Here is an 11846-nt window from a genome sequence, read left to right as displayed (position 1 = left end):
ATCACCTCTTCCCAGTGCTCCCTTTCCCTTCCTTATTCTATTATGCCATCATTCTCCCTTTCCCTCAAGCCTGTAACCTTGGAGTTACCTCTTGCCTGCTCCCATGCATTGTCTTGTCAATTCTTTTTCTTAAAAAAGAACAACAAACCACTTTATTACCAATGTTCCTTATAAATAATTCACAACACAAACAAAAAAAGACTACCTATATGTCTACCTGTTAACAGTTTGTAGTCTTTACAGAACTATTTATGCTTACACAAACACATATATATTTTCTACCAAAATTAGATTATGAATATAATTCTATTTTGGGACCTGTTTTTTTTTTTTCACTCAACAATATGCCATAAGCACTTTCCCATGTCATTAAATTTTCTTCTATAACGTTGGTTCTCATATTATGGTCCCTGGTGGCATCAGCATCACCTAGGAACTGTAAATGCAAATTCTTGGACACCATCCCAGACCTACTAAATCAGAAACTGCAAAGATGAGCCCAGCAAGCTGTGCTTTAATGAGTTCTCTGGGTAATTCTGATGTACACAGAAGATTGAGAGCCATTGTTTTTTTTTTGTTGTTGTTTTTTTTATTTTTGTTTGTTTTTTCGGTACTGGGAATTGAACCCATAGGTGCTTAACCACTGAGCCACATCCCCAGCCCTTTCTTTATATTTTATTTAGAGGTCTTGCCGAGTTGCTTAGGGCCTTGCTACATTGCTGAGGCTAGCTTTGAACATGTGATCCTCCTGCCTCAGCCTCCCAAGTAACTGGCATTACAGATGTGAGCCATCACACATGGCCTGTTGCAGTTCAACTTTGAAAATATCCATGGGAAGAAATAAACTTCTATTTTACCTAGGCCATTGTATTTAGAGGTCCTTTTATGTAGCAACTTATCTTTTGCCCTAATATACTAGTAGATTCTAAACCATATTGCTTAATAAAGCTTCCTAGACCTTTCAGGACTTGATAAGTCAATATTTACTGTGTATTGACTTATCAAGCTATCTAAGAATTATTTGCACAAGCAGTACCACCCTCCTCTGCTCAGAAACTACTTTCCATCTATCCATTCATTCATTATTTCAAGGACTATGCTTTAGTCAACGTCCTGAGCACTGGCAACACAAGAATAAAAATACAATCATTGCCCCTGGGTATCTTACAGTCCAATTAAATAGATCTATAAGACTGACAAATATTCACACAAATAAATATAAAAAACACAATTTTAATAATGGCTATAAATAAAAGAAGCATCACATCACACTAGGAGACATATACCAAGGTTTGATTTAGTTAAAGAAGATAAGGAAGGTTATGCGTGATGGTGCATGCTTCTAATCTCAGTTACTCAGGAAACTAACACAGGAACATCAATAGTTCCACACCAGCTGAGCAACTTAGCATGATTCTGTTTCAAAATAAAATTTTAAATAGGGCTAGGGATGTAGCTCAGTGGTAGAGAGTTCACATGTGAGGTCCTGAGTTTAATCCTCAGTACCAAAAACAGAAAAAACAAAAGAAAAAAAAGTCATTCCTGTATTCTTTGAGAAAATTTCAGTCTAGGACTTGATTTGTGGCTCAATGATAGAGAGCTTGCCTAGCACATATGAGGCACTGTATTTGATCCTCAGCACCACATAAAAAATAATAAATAAATAAAATAAAGTTATTATGTCCATATAAAAGAAAGTGTCAATCTAAGATGTAAAGGATAAATAGGGGCTGGGGTTGTGGCTCAGTGGTAGAGTGCTCAACTAGCATGCATGAGGCACTGGGTTCAATCCTCAGAACCACATACATGTAAAATAAAGATATTGTGTCCACCTAAAACTAAGAAATAAATATTAAAAAAGGATAAATAGACATTATAATGTGTGGACATTGACAATTTTCTGGCCTTCATCACTTATCTAAATCCTACCTGAGAGATAAAATCACCATCCAATGAAAGCAAAGACCTCACAGAAGGAGAAAATATGGTGCATTTGAGGAGTTGAAAGCAGAAAGAAGACCAGTATGGCTGGATTAGAGAGTTTGGGGGATAATAGTAGATGAGTTACAGAGAGGCCTAGGGTTTAGGTCAGGTAGTGTCTTCTAGGTCACGTTCAGAGTTTTTTACTTTATCGTGTGAACATTGAGGAGTCATTAAAAAGTTTGGGCTCAGGAGTAGCAAAATCATAAAATATTTGCCTGGATGGAATCATTCATTAATTCATTCATTCTATACTTAGAATTCTGTTCTTCTGTTTATGTTCTCCCCTGGGCAAGTTACCCACTTTCAAGTCATTAAGAACTACACAAAGAAGCATGAGAATAGGCAGTGTTGTGTTATACGCCTGTAGTCCCTGCTACTTTGGAGGATGAGGCAGAAGGTTAAATTGACCATAGAATTCTGAGATAGCCTGGGTGACATAGTGAGACTCCACCTCAAAGGAGGAGGAGAAATGAGAATGTGTGGCCAAAGATATAAAAGGAAAACTAGGAGTGTGTTGTCTCAAAAAAAGGCAAAAGAATGTTTCACAAAGGAAAAAGTAAAAAAGGAAAGGGTAATCAATAATTCAATACTACTTAGAGGTTAGGTAAATTATAGACTTAATATGTCCACAGCTGCCCCATCCCTGGAGGACTGAGTCTAAATTTCATGCCCTGGCATTCAAGTTTTACAACAATTCTATCTTTATGTTCCTTTCCCCACTTATACCTCTAAAATATGCCTCTTAGATAAGGTGTACTTTAGGTCTGTCACCCTATTTATTTTATTTAGAACACACATCACAGTCTACCTGTATGTTATCAATATGTATTTTCTGGCCGTCAACACTTATCTATATCCTACCAGTTTTCTAGGTGCTGTCCCTATTTCCTTTCCTTTGTGCCTCCTCCATGAAGGTTGCTGCGGTGGCCAAGAGGATGCACCTCTTAGGTCTCTAATTGCAGAAAGCATTATTGACTGAGCAATCCAGCTACTGCCCCCTGAAATTGCATCAAAGTTCTGCTTCCTACGCTCCCAGCTAATGACTAAGCATGGCAGAGATACTGAGACACCCATTTCTTGGAGATGCCAGATTGCTCTGATAGGTGACTTTGGCTTGAGAAATTCAAATGGCCTTCTCAGACTTTCCTTAGACTGCAACGCGGTATAACATGCTTTCATCCAATCTTCCTTCCTTCACTGTGGTTCAGGACTGCATCATAGTCTGATGGTTTTCTCATCCTCCCCTATTGGCCTCCCCATTTTATTTCAAAGGCATTTCTATAATAAATTTCCTGCACATTAATCCTGTCTTACATTCACATCTCAGGGTTCTAGACTAGCAGGTAGTACTAGGAGTGGTCCAAGAAAATAGTAAGTTGGGAATTTGCACTGGCTCCCCCACTGCCCATTAGGCAAAAAGGATGCCATCCTGGCCACTAGGTGTGGCATAGATCCTGGCAAAGATGAGATAGCTCATCTACTAAAGACTTCACTGGAAAAATGTCCCAGCGAAGGGGATTGCTGTGACAAATGTGATGATCCAGGCACTTGAAAAAAAGCAAGGATAATTTCTGCAAAGACAGTAAAGTTGAGTGGTTCCTACTCAGTTGTACTAATGCTCTGCAAAGAGGTAACAGGGAGCCTGAGGGCAGATAGCAAGTAGGTTTTGGTTAAGTGAGAGAGCCACAGGGGCATTTGGGGAAGATTTCAAAGAGACTCTTATCTCTGGCAGAGAAAGGGCATACACAGCTGAGTAGCAGACTGAAGACCTAATTGTCAAGAGTATCAGAGTTTCAGAGACATTCGAATGTTCAGCCAAGGCAGGTCCAGAATGGCCTTCCAATGGTGCTAAAGTACCACTACAGAGGCAGCATTGTGAATGTGTGGAATTCCATCCTTTAGAACACAGTGTGTGTGTTAAATCAGAAGCCTCTATATGTTGCTGTGTACTCGACGGGAAGAATACATGGGTCTGGAAAGTAGAGGATAGCAAGAGGAGTGACCCCATTGACTATCACACCTAATGCCCTACTGAAGGTTTTTTTCTTACTGCCCCCACAACTCTTAACTCTTCATGGCTGGAGGTCCTGCTTGCTACAGAGAACACACTCTTGCCAGAAGATATAGCACGGATTCCACTGAACTACAAACTACAGCTGCTACAAGAGCACTTTGAACTCCTAGTGTCCAGGGACCAGTAGGCAAAAGAAGGACTCACCATCCTGTCATGGGTAGTTAGTCCCAACCAGCAGAATGGCTGCTTTTACACAATGAAGACAAGGAGGAACACACTTGGGAGCCAGACTGCCGCAGTCTGGCTGGGCACAAAATCACTCAAGCAGGAACAAAGTTTATTTTTTGAAACTGCCGCCAATGTCCGGTACGCGCCCGGGAAGATTTTTCCACCCACGCGGCCTCCTCTCGGACCGCCGAGAGAGCTCCTCCCCCAGAACTCCCTCCTACTGTACTTCCCCAACCAATGGGAACTCTCCAGGAGTCCCATAGCCGGCCTAGGTGAACAGCAGGAGTCCAATATCCATATGAATGCAAATCTTAACATAATCATATCATCTCAATGGCTAGCTGGCGTCACCTTTCGACCAAAAATGCCATGCATCATATACTTGGCTCTTAGCACCAGGCGGTCAATTTGGGTGTTTCCTGGTACTCTTTTGCCCCACTGTAACTGGAATGGACATATGAACTAACTCTGGCTGGAGAAAGGTATGGTAACCTTTCTGACTCAGATCATTTCAGAAGAAAGTTTGGGTCTCATCACCAGGGAAGTCACCGAGAACTTTGCCTCCGTGAAGGGAAGACAAAGGAGTTTGAGATGGATAATAAAGGAGGGAGAGGTTGTGCACTCTGAGATCAATAGCAATGACAGTTTGTAGTTCCTTTCATTAAACTCCCTCTTCTTAGTTTCCCCTCATGAGAAAGACCCATAGAATCTGCGGAGTAGCAGCTCCCTAAACCTGTGGAAAGAGGTGGATCTGTGTGGTGCAAAGGGAGACTTCAGTGACCAGAAGCATCATGCACCTTTCCATCCTCCAACTTTGAGGAGTAGAACTGACCAAGAGCCCCACCTTCTCTCTCTGAGATCCATCACTCGATTCACTGTGGAGCCATGATTCTTGAAGGCTGCTCCCACCCAATGACTGAGTGTGGCTGGGAAATGGGAGAGGGGACATCTTGTGGGTGACTTTGCTGAAGGCCATCCTGATGGACTGCTCAGTTTTCCTTAGCCTACTCTGTATTTAAGACGTTTCCAACCAGCCTGCCTTGAACCTTTCCTTTCTTCTTCACTCAGGGTCAGATTTTCTTAACATTCACATTATGAAAGTTCTCTTAGCCTCCCTGACAACCTCCTCATTTTCCCTTATGGGGATTTCCCGAATCAATTTCTTCCATAATTTCTTCCTGTCTTAACATTACCTTCCTGGCAGACCTGGACTAAACACCTACCATAGCCCCCACCCTCACTGATAACATTCAACTTTGAATTCATAGAGCACTCCCTGCCCCCACCCTTGACATTTCCCACCTGCTACCCAGAAAGTAAAGCTTATCTTTCTATGTACACATCTCCCCAGTTAGTTTCAATAGCTCTTGGACATAGCTGCCATTAGATCACTCTTGCCAACTTGGTCTTGTATGTAGAAGGAACTCAATTCAACCACCATAGGAAAGAAATTGTGGGGTATTAAGCTGTTCAAACAATCCTGTGCCCCAGGATTGGTGGACTCCACCTACTTAACTGCCTAGTATACTATCTATTTTTCCCACTCTCTCAACCTACTTCTCAGAACATGTCTTCTTCCTCTCAGGGTCCTTCAATCCTTAGTATCCTGTCCCACTCCCCATGTATTTTACCATATGTATTTGCCCAGGAAACTGCCAACCAAAAGTTTATGAAATCCCTTCTGTTTTATGGAGTTATTGCTGGAAGATGGGGTCTTTAATAAGCAGGACATCTGTTCTGCTTGTCTCCTTCCCCATTTTCCAGTTGAATGTAGAGGACTCTACAAGATGAAAGAAGCCAGTACCCTAAAATCACCACATGAAGGAACACTGCCCACCATGTAGAAGAATTACCCACACTACAATGCTATGAGAATGAACAATGAGCTTCTGTCCTTAGGTCACTGAAACTGGGGGTTTGGTACAGTTGCTAGCATTCTTCTAAAAAATAATACAGAAGTTGTTTGTCCTTTCCTTGGGTACTCTTTTTTTTGGTTGTTTGTTTGTTCTAATTAGTTATACAAGACAGAAGAATGCATTTCAACTCATTGTACACAAATGGAGAACAGCTTCTCATTTCTCTGACATGATGCAGAATCACACGGTTCACACATGTTACATGTACATAGGGTAATAATATCTGTCTCATTCCACCATCTTTCCCACCCCCACACCCCCTCCCCTCCCTTCACTTCCCTCTGCCCAATCCAAAGTTCCTCCAAAGTTATACCCCAGTTCCTTCCCTAACCACCCCCACCATTATGTATCAGCATCCTCATATTAGAGAAAACATTCAGCCTTTGGTCTTTTGGGATTGATTTATTTTGCTTAGCATGATATTCTCCAACTCCATCCATTTACCTGCAAATGCCATAATTTCATTATTCTTTAAGGCTATTCCATTGTGTATATATACCACAGTTTCTTTATCCATTCATCTGTTGAAGGGCATCTAGGTTGGTTCCATAGGTTAGCTATTGTGAATTGAGCTGCTATAAACATTGATGTGGCTGCGTCACTGTTCTATGCTGATTTTAAGTCCTTTGGGTATAAACCAAGGAATGGGATACCTGGGTCAAATGGTGGTTCCATCCCAAGTTTTATAAAGACTCTCCATACTGTTTTCCAGAGTGGTTGTACCAATTGCAGTCCCACCAGTAATATATGAGTGTACCTTTTCCCTCACATCCTCGTCAACACTTATTGTTGCTTGTGTTCTTGATAATTGCCATTCTGACTGGAGTGAGATGAAATCTTAGGGTAGTTTTGATTTGCATTTCTCTAATTACTAGAGATGATAAACACTTTTTCATATTTGTTGACGGATTGTATTTCTTCTTCTAAGAAGTGCCTGTTCAGTTCCTTAGCCCATTTATTGATTGGGTTATTTGATTTTTTTTGGTGTTAAGTTTTTTGAGTTCTTCCTTCCTTTCTTTCTTTCTTTCTCTTTCTCTCTTTCTAAGCCGCTGGGATTACAGGGGTGTGACATCACACCTGACCTGAGTTCTTTATATATCCTGGAGTTTAGTGCTCTATCTGATGTGTGTGTGTGGTAAAGATTTTCTCTCCTTGGGTATTCTTCATTGTAACTCCTTTCTATTTGTAAGGAATTTCTTATTTATTGGATCTTGATGCCAAATAGTCTAGATCCTTTTCCTGCTAGGGTGTGAGGCTGTGACTCAGCTTCTACCACCCTGATGTCCCCACTCAGACAACAAGCACAGGAATGATGCAAAATACCAACAATATAAAATCTTTCACTGTGGTGGTATGGCCTTGAGAATCCAGGAGTCTGTCACCAGCTATGTCCATGTCCTAACCATACTGCTCTCATGGCATGGTCTTAGCTGTGTTTCCTGCTTCTAGATTATGTTGATTTTTTACTTTTCACCAGCCTTCTTGATAATTCCTTCCTTCCAATAATTGATCTTCTTTGGGCACCCAGAATCAGTTCCTATCTATACTGTCCTTCCTATCTGCCCTGGACACTCCTCTCTGAAGCTACAGTCAATTAGACTATCATTTATTAAACACCTGGTGCACATTCAGAACTTCACATATCTTATATGATTTAATTTAATCCTTTTCACTATTCTATGGGGTCAGTATTATTACTGCCATTTTACAAATTGGAAAACCACAGCTCAAAGAGATTATCTGATTTTTCCCTGTCATACTGCTTATGAGTGTCATTTGGATTTAGAATTTAGTGTTTTTTTTTTGTTTTGTTTTGTGGCACCCAAGCATGTTGTACTAGAAACCCTTCACTAACTCAGTTTTTGTAGTGCTTCTTTCTAGGGCTCCTTTTAGCCTCTGACTATTTGACTCTGGACATGAGGAATGCATCAATATTTACTTAATCCTTTCCTACATGTAAAAGGGATTATAAAGGAAGTTCTGTTTTTACAGCTGTTTTCTAAGCCTTCAAATAGAATGTGTTTTTCTTTTCACTTTTTCTTTCCCATCTCCCTTCCCCCCCCCTTTTCTCTCTTTCTTTCTCTGTCTGTAATGGGGGTTGAACCCAAGGGGCACTCTACTTCACTCTACATCCCCAGCCCTCTTTTTATTTTTTATTTTGGGACAGAGTCTCACTGAATTGCCCAGGCTGCTGTCTTGCAGTTCTCCTGCCTCAGCCTCCTGAGTCACTAGCATCAACAGGTGAGACACCCTCCTCCGCCCCTGCTATCTTTCTTTCTAACACAACAAACCATGTGTGGTAGCAGAAGGGACAGTAGTGTCATCACTTTACTTGGCTCTCTTGTTGACTTTCCTTGGATTGCACTACAGACAGAGATGATTCTTCTCAAATTTTCTTCTTTTGTCCATTTGCTCAGGGTCACACTTAGGAGTTGGATGGGGGATCAACTATAACCCATTGAAAAGTAATTATTACTTTTGATGTTTCCCAGGAAGTATATCTCAAATGTTAATATCACCTCGGGAAACTAGAAAGGTTTCCCATTCTTCAGGAGAAAGTATCTGCCACTAGTGACGGAGCCGTGACTCGGATAATTACAACTTTCTAGATAAATTGGGAGGGGCCATTCACTCAGTGACTGAATATAACTTCCATGTATCAGGAATAACTGGGTACTGGAAACATAGAAATAAAAATGAATCCTTACTCTAAATAAGCTTATAATTCCATGGGGAGTCATATATGAATAGCTATTTTTCCCCATTTCTAGATATTAACCTTAATTGCTTTAGAACAGCATAATTCATCAATGCATCAGGAATCATAAGAGAGAAAGAGAGACCACTAATTAAAAGAAACATTACTTCATCAAATATCATGACTGCTATCTTAGAAATTTCTAGGTGACTAGAAAAGGGATAGGAAGGAGGAGGAAAAAGAAAGAGTATTTCTTGCTATCATGGCTGCATTTTAGCTAAAATGCTATTCAGTATTGTATCCAAAAATGGAGAGAATCACTTAAGTCTGTTTAGGTTGAAATTTCAAAGGGTATCCTGAAGGGTGGTACAATCAGTACATTCAGAAGGCAAAGATGGCAGGGTGCTGTGTACACACCTGTAATCCCGGCTACCCAGGAGACTGAGGCAGAAGGATCCCAAGTTCTAGGCCAGCCTGGGAAATTTAGTGAGCTCCTGTCTCAAAATAAATTTATAAAAAGGGCTGGGGATATAGCTGAGTGATAAAGAACTTGCCTAGCACATGTGTAACCCTGAGTTCAATCAATGATACACCAGTATCACCAAAAAAGAAAAAAATAAAGAAGGCAAGCCTGGATGGAACTGTTCTTGTAAGTCAAGGGCTCTCTGACTCCACATCCTTTTTCATATCGTCCACCATTCCAGCTAGGTGAACCTAGTATATCATAATTCTGAACACATCTACCCCAACCCCATGATCAGGTATAAATTCAAACAGAACTGGAGCACACTGTGGGTGGGAGGGAGGAGGCCATCAGCATAAACCTAAAGAAGTAATTTTACTGTAACATGTTGAGTAGGTAGTGTCATAGAGGTAGGGACAAATGATAGGAACACAAGAGGAAAATACAGAATTTTGTGGAATGGAAGGTAAGTTAGGTATTAAAAAGGAAAATAAAGCCATTAAGAAAAGCCAGAAGGTGAAAGGCATGTTCTTGGAGAAATTTAAGGATATCTAGTGTGCCTGGAGGGAAGGCAGGAGAAAGCCTCACACAGAGGACTGAATCTGGTGAAGAGAATAAAGAAACAACCAGTAGCTCAAAGGACTTATGTGTACAGGGCAGAACTGGGCTCCACAGAGCTGACCAAGCTGGGCAGTTGGGAGGCAGCAGTAGGAAACGGGGTAGGTTGCTGAGCAGAGGCCTGGGCACAGGAGAAGCTAAGGGAAGGAAGACAAGGAACTGGTTAGGGAAGGAGAGTCCTGGACCTTTGTGGAGAGGCGCCAAGTCGGTGTGTTCAGTGGCAGCTTAAGCAACATAAATGACTCTAACCAGATCAAAGATTCCAAAGTGAAGTTTGGATGCTACCCCGACACTTGGGTAGCTCCTTGTGCAACCCAGGCAACCAGAAGTGTAAAGCTCTCTTACATGGGTAGTACTGTTAGGAAGTAGAACTTGATTAAAGCTATAAAAGAGGAACAAAAAGCAGATGGGAATTTAGAGGAAGAGAAGATGCTTACACCTGGGAACTGGATGCATAGGGTCTGGACACAAAAAAATGGGGTTGGCAAGAGCAGCAGGGAACAGCAAGAATCTGTAGTGACAGGTTTACTATGTCCAAGTCTTAAGTCCAAGTACCTTATTTGAAATAGGGTCTTTGCAGATGTAATTAACTTAAAGATATCTAGATGAGGTCAGGTCATCTTGGATTTAGAATAAACCCTAAATTCAATGACTGGCACCTGAGTAAGAAAAAGAAGAGGGAAATCACAGATGCAAAGACACAGGGAAGAAAGCCACATGAAAGATGGGAGTGGAGACTGGTGTTAATTTACCTCAAAACAAGAAACAACAGAGCTACCTGGAGCTAGAAGAGGCAAAAAAAGACTCTCCCCTAGAGCCTTTGGAAAAAGCATGTCTCTGCAGATACTTTGATTTTGGACTCCTAGTTTCTAGAATTATGAGAAAAATTTCTGTCATTTTATCATCAATTTGGTAGTGATTTGTTGCAGTAGTAGGAAACTTAAACACCTACTATGATTTTTGTGACATCTGCCAGTAATTGGGGCCAATGATGAGCAGAATCGGAGGGTTGGGCTTGGGCATGGCGATCTAGATGGAAAATTAAGGAAACAGAAGCCAGAAGGTTGGAGTTTAAATATTATACTGAGGGAATTAAGAGGTTATGTTGAGGAGATGGGCCAGATTCAGCGTGAAAGGTATGGAAAGCTAGCAGAAAAAGAGGTGGTGAAGGGAAACCAGCAGGTTCCAGCTCATGGAAGACCGGAGCAATTCTTTGTGACTACAAGACCCCGTGTGTGTGTGTGTGTGTGTGTGTGTGTGTGTGTGTGTGTGTGGCTGAAGTGCAGCAAAGTTGAAGCTCTTTTTCTAGAGAAGGCTGAGGAATTCTGAGGCCAGGGAGCTGGAGGATACCATCATGAAAGCCAACCGCATCTCTGAGCTTGGAGGAGCAAGGTATGGAAAGGGAAGTGAGCCTAAAGTGGCAAACACAGGAGGAGGGAGTTGTGTGGCTGGCAGGGGAATGCTGATGGGCGGGAACAATTGATGGCAGAAACTTAGAGAAAAGCAGCTCAGCAAGAGTGTGAGAATGGTCTAGAAGTGATTCTGGGAAAAGGGACAGGCAAGCTCTGCACATTTCCTACAGAGCCCAAGTCAGAAAAGATGATTTCTTAAGATGACTTGGAAAATGTACATAGTCAGGTTTCAGATCTTAGTAAGTTTTAACTGGAATTTATTATATATATATATGTTTTTTTTAAGGTAGACACAATATCTTTATTTTATTTTTATGTGGTGCTGAGGATTGAACCCAGTGCCTCACACATGCCAGGCAAGCATGCTACCACCTGAGCCACATCCCCAACCTTAACTGGAATTTAAGTCAGAGCTCTTGTAGCCCAATTTCAGCAGTCAAGGAAACACAGGTCAGCAAGAAGAATGTGAATTTAAAACACTTCATTTTTTTTTTAATTAAAAAAAAGAAAAACC

This window comes from Marmota flaviventris, chromosome 8 (genome assembly GCF_047511675.1).
Source record: "Marmota flaviventris isolate mMarFla1 chromosome 8, mMarFla1.hap1, whole genome shotgun sequence".
NCBI classification, from domain to species: domain Eukaryota; kingdom Metazoa; phylum Chordata; class Mammalia; order Rodentia; family Sciuridae; genus Marmota; species Marmota flaviventris.
The sequence above is the reverse complement of the archived record's forward strand: the minus strand, read 5'-3'. Positions refer to the sequence as shown.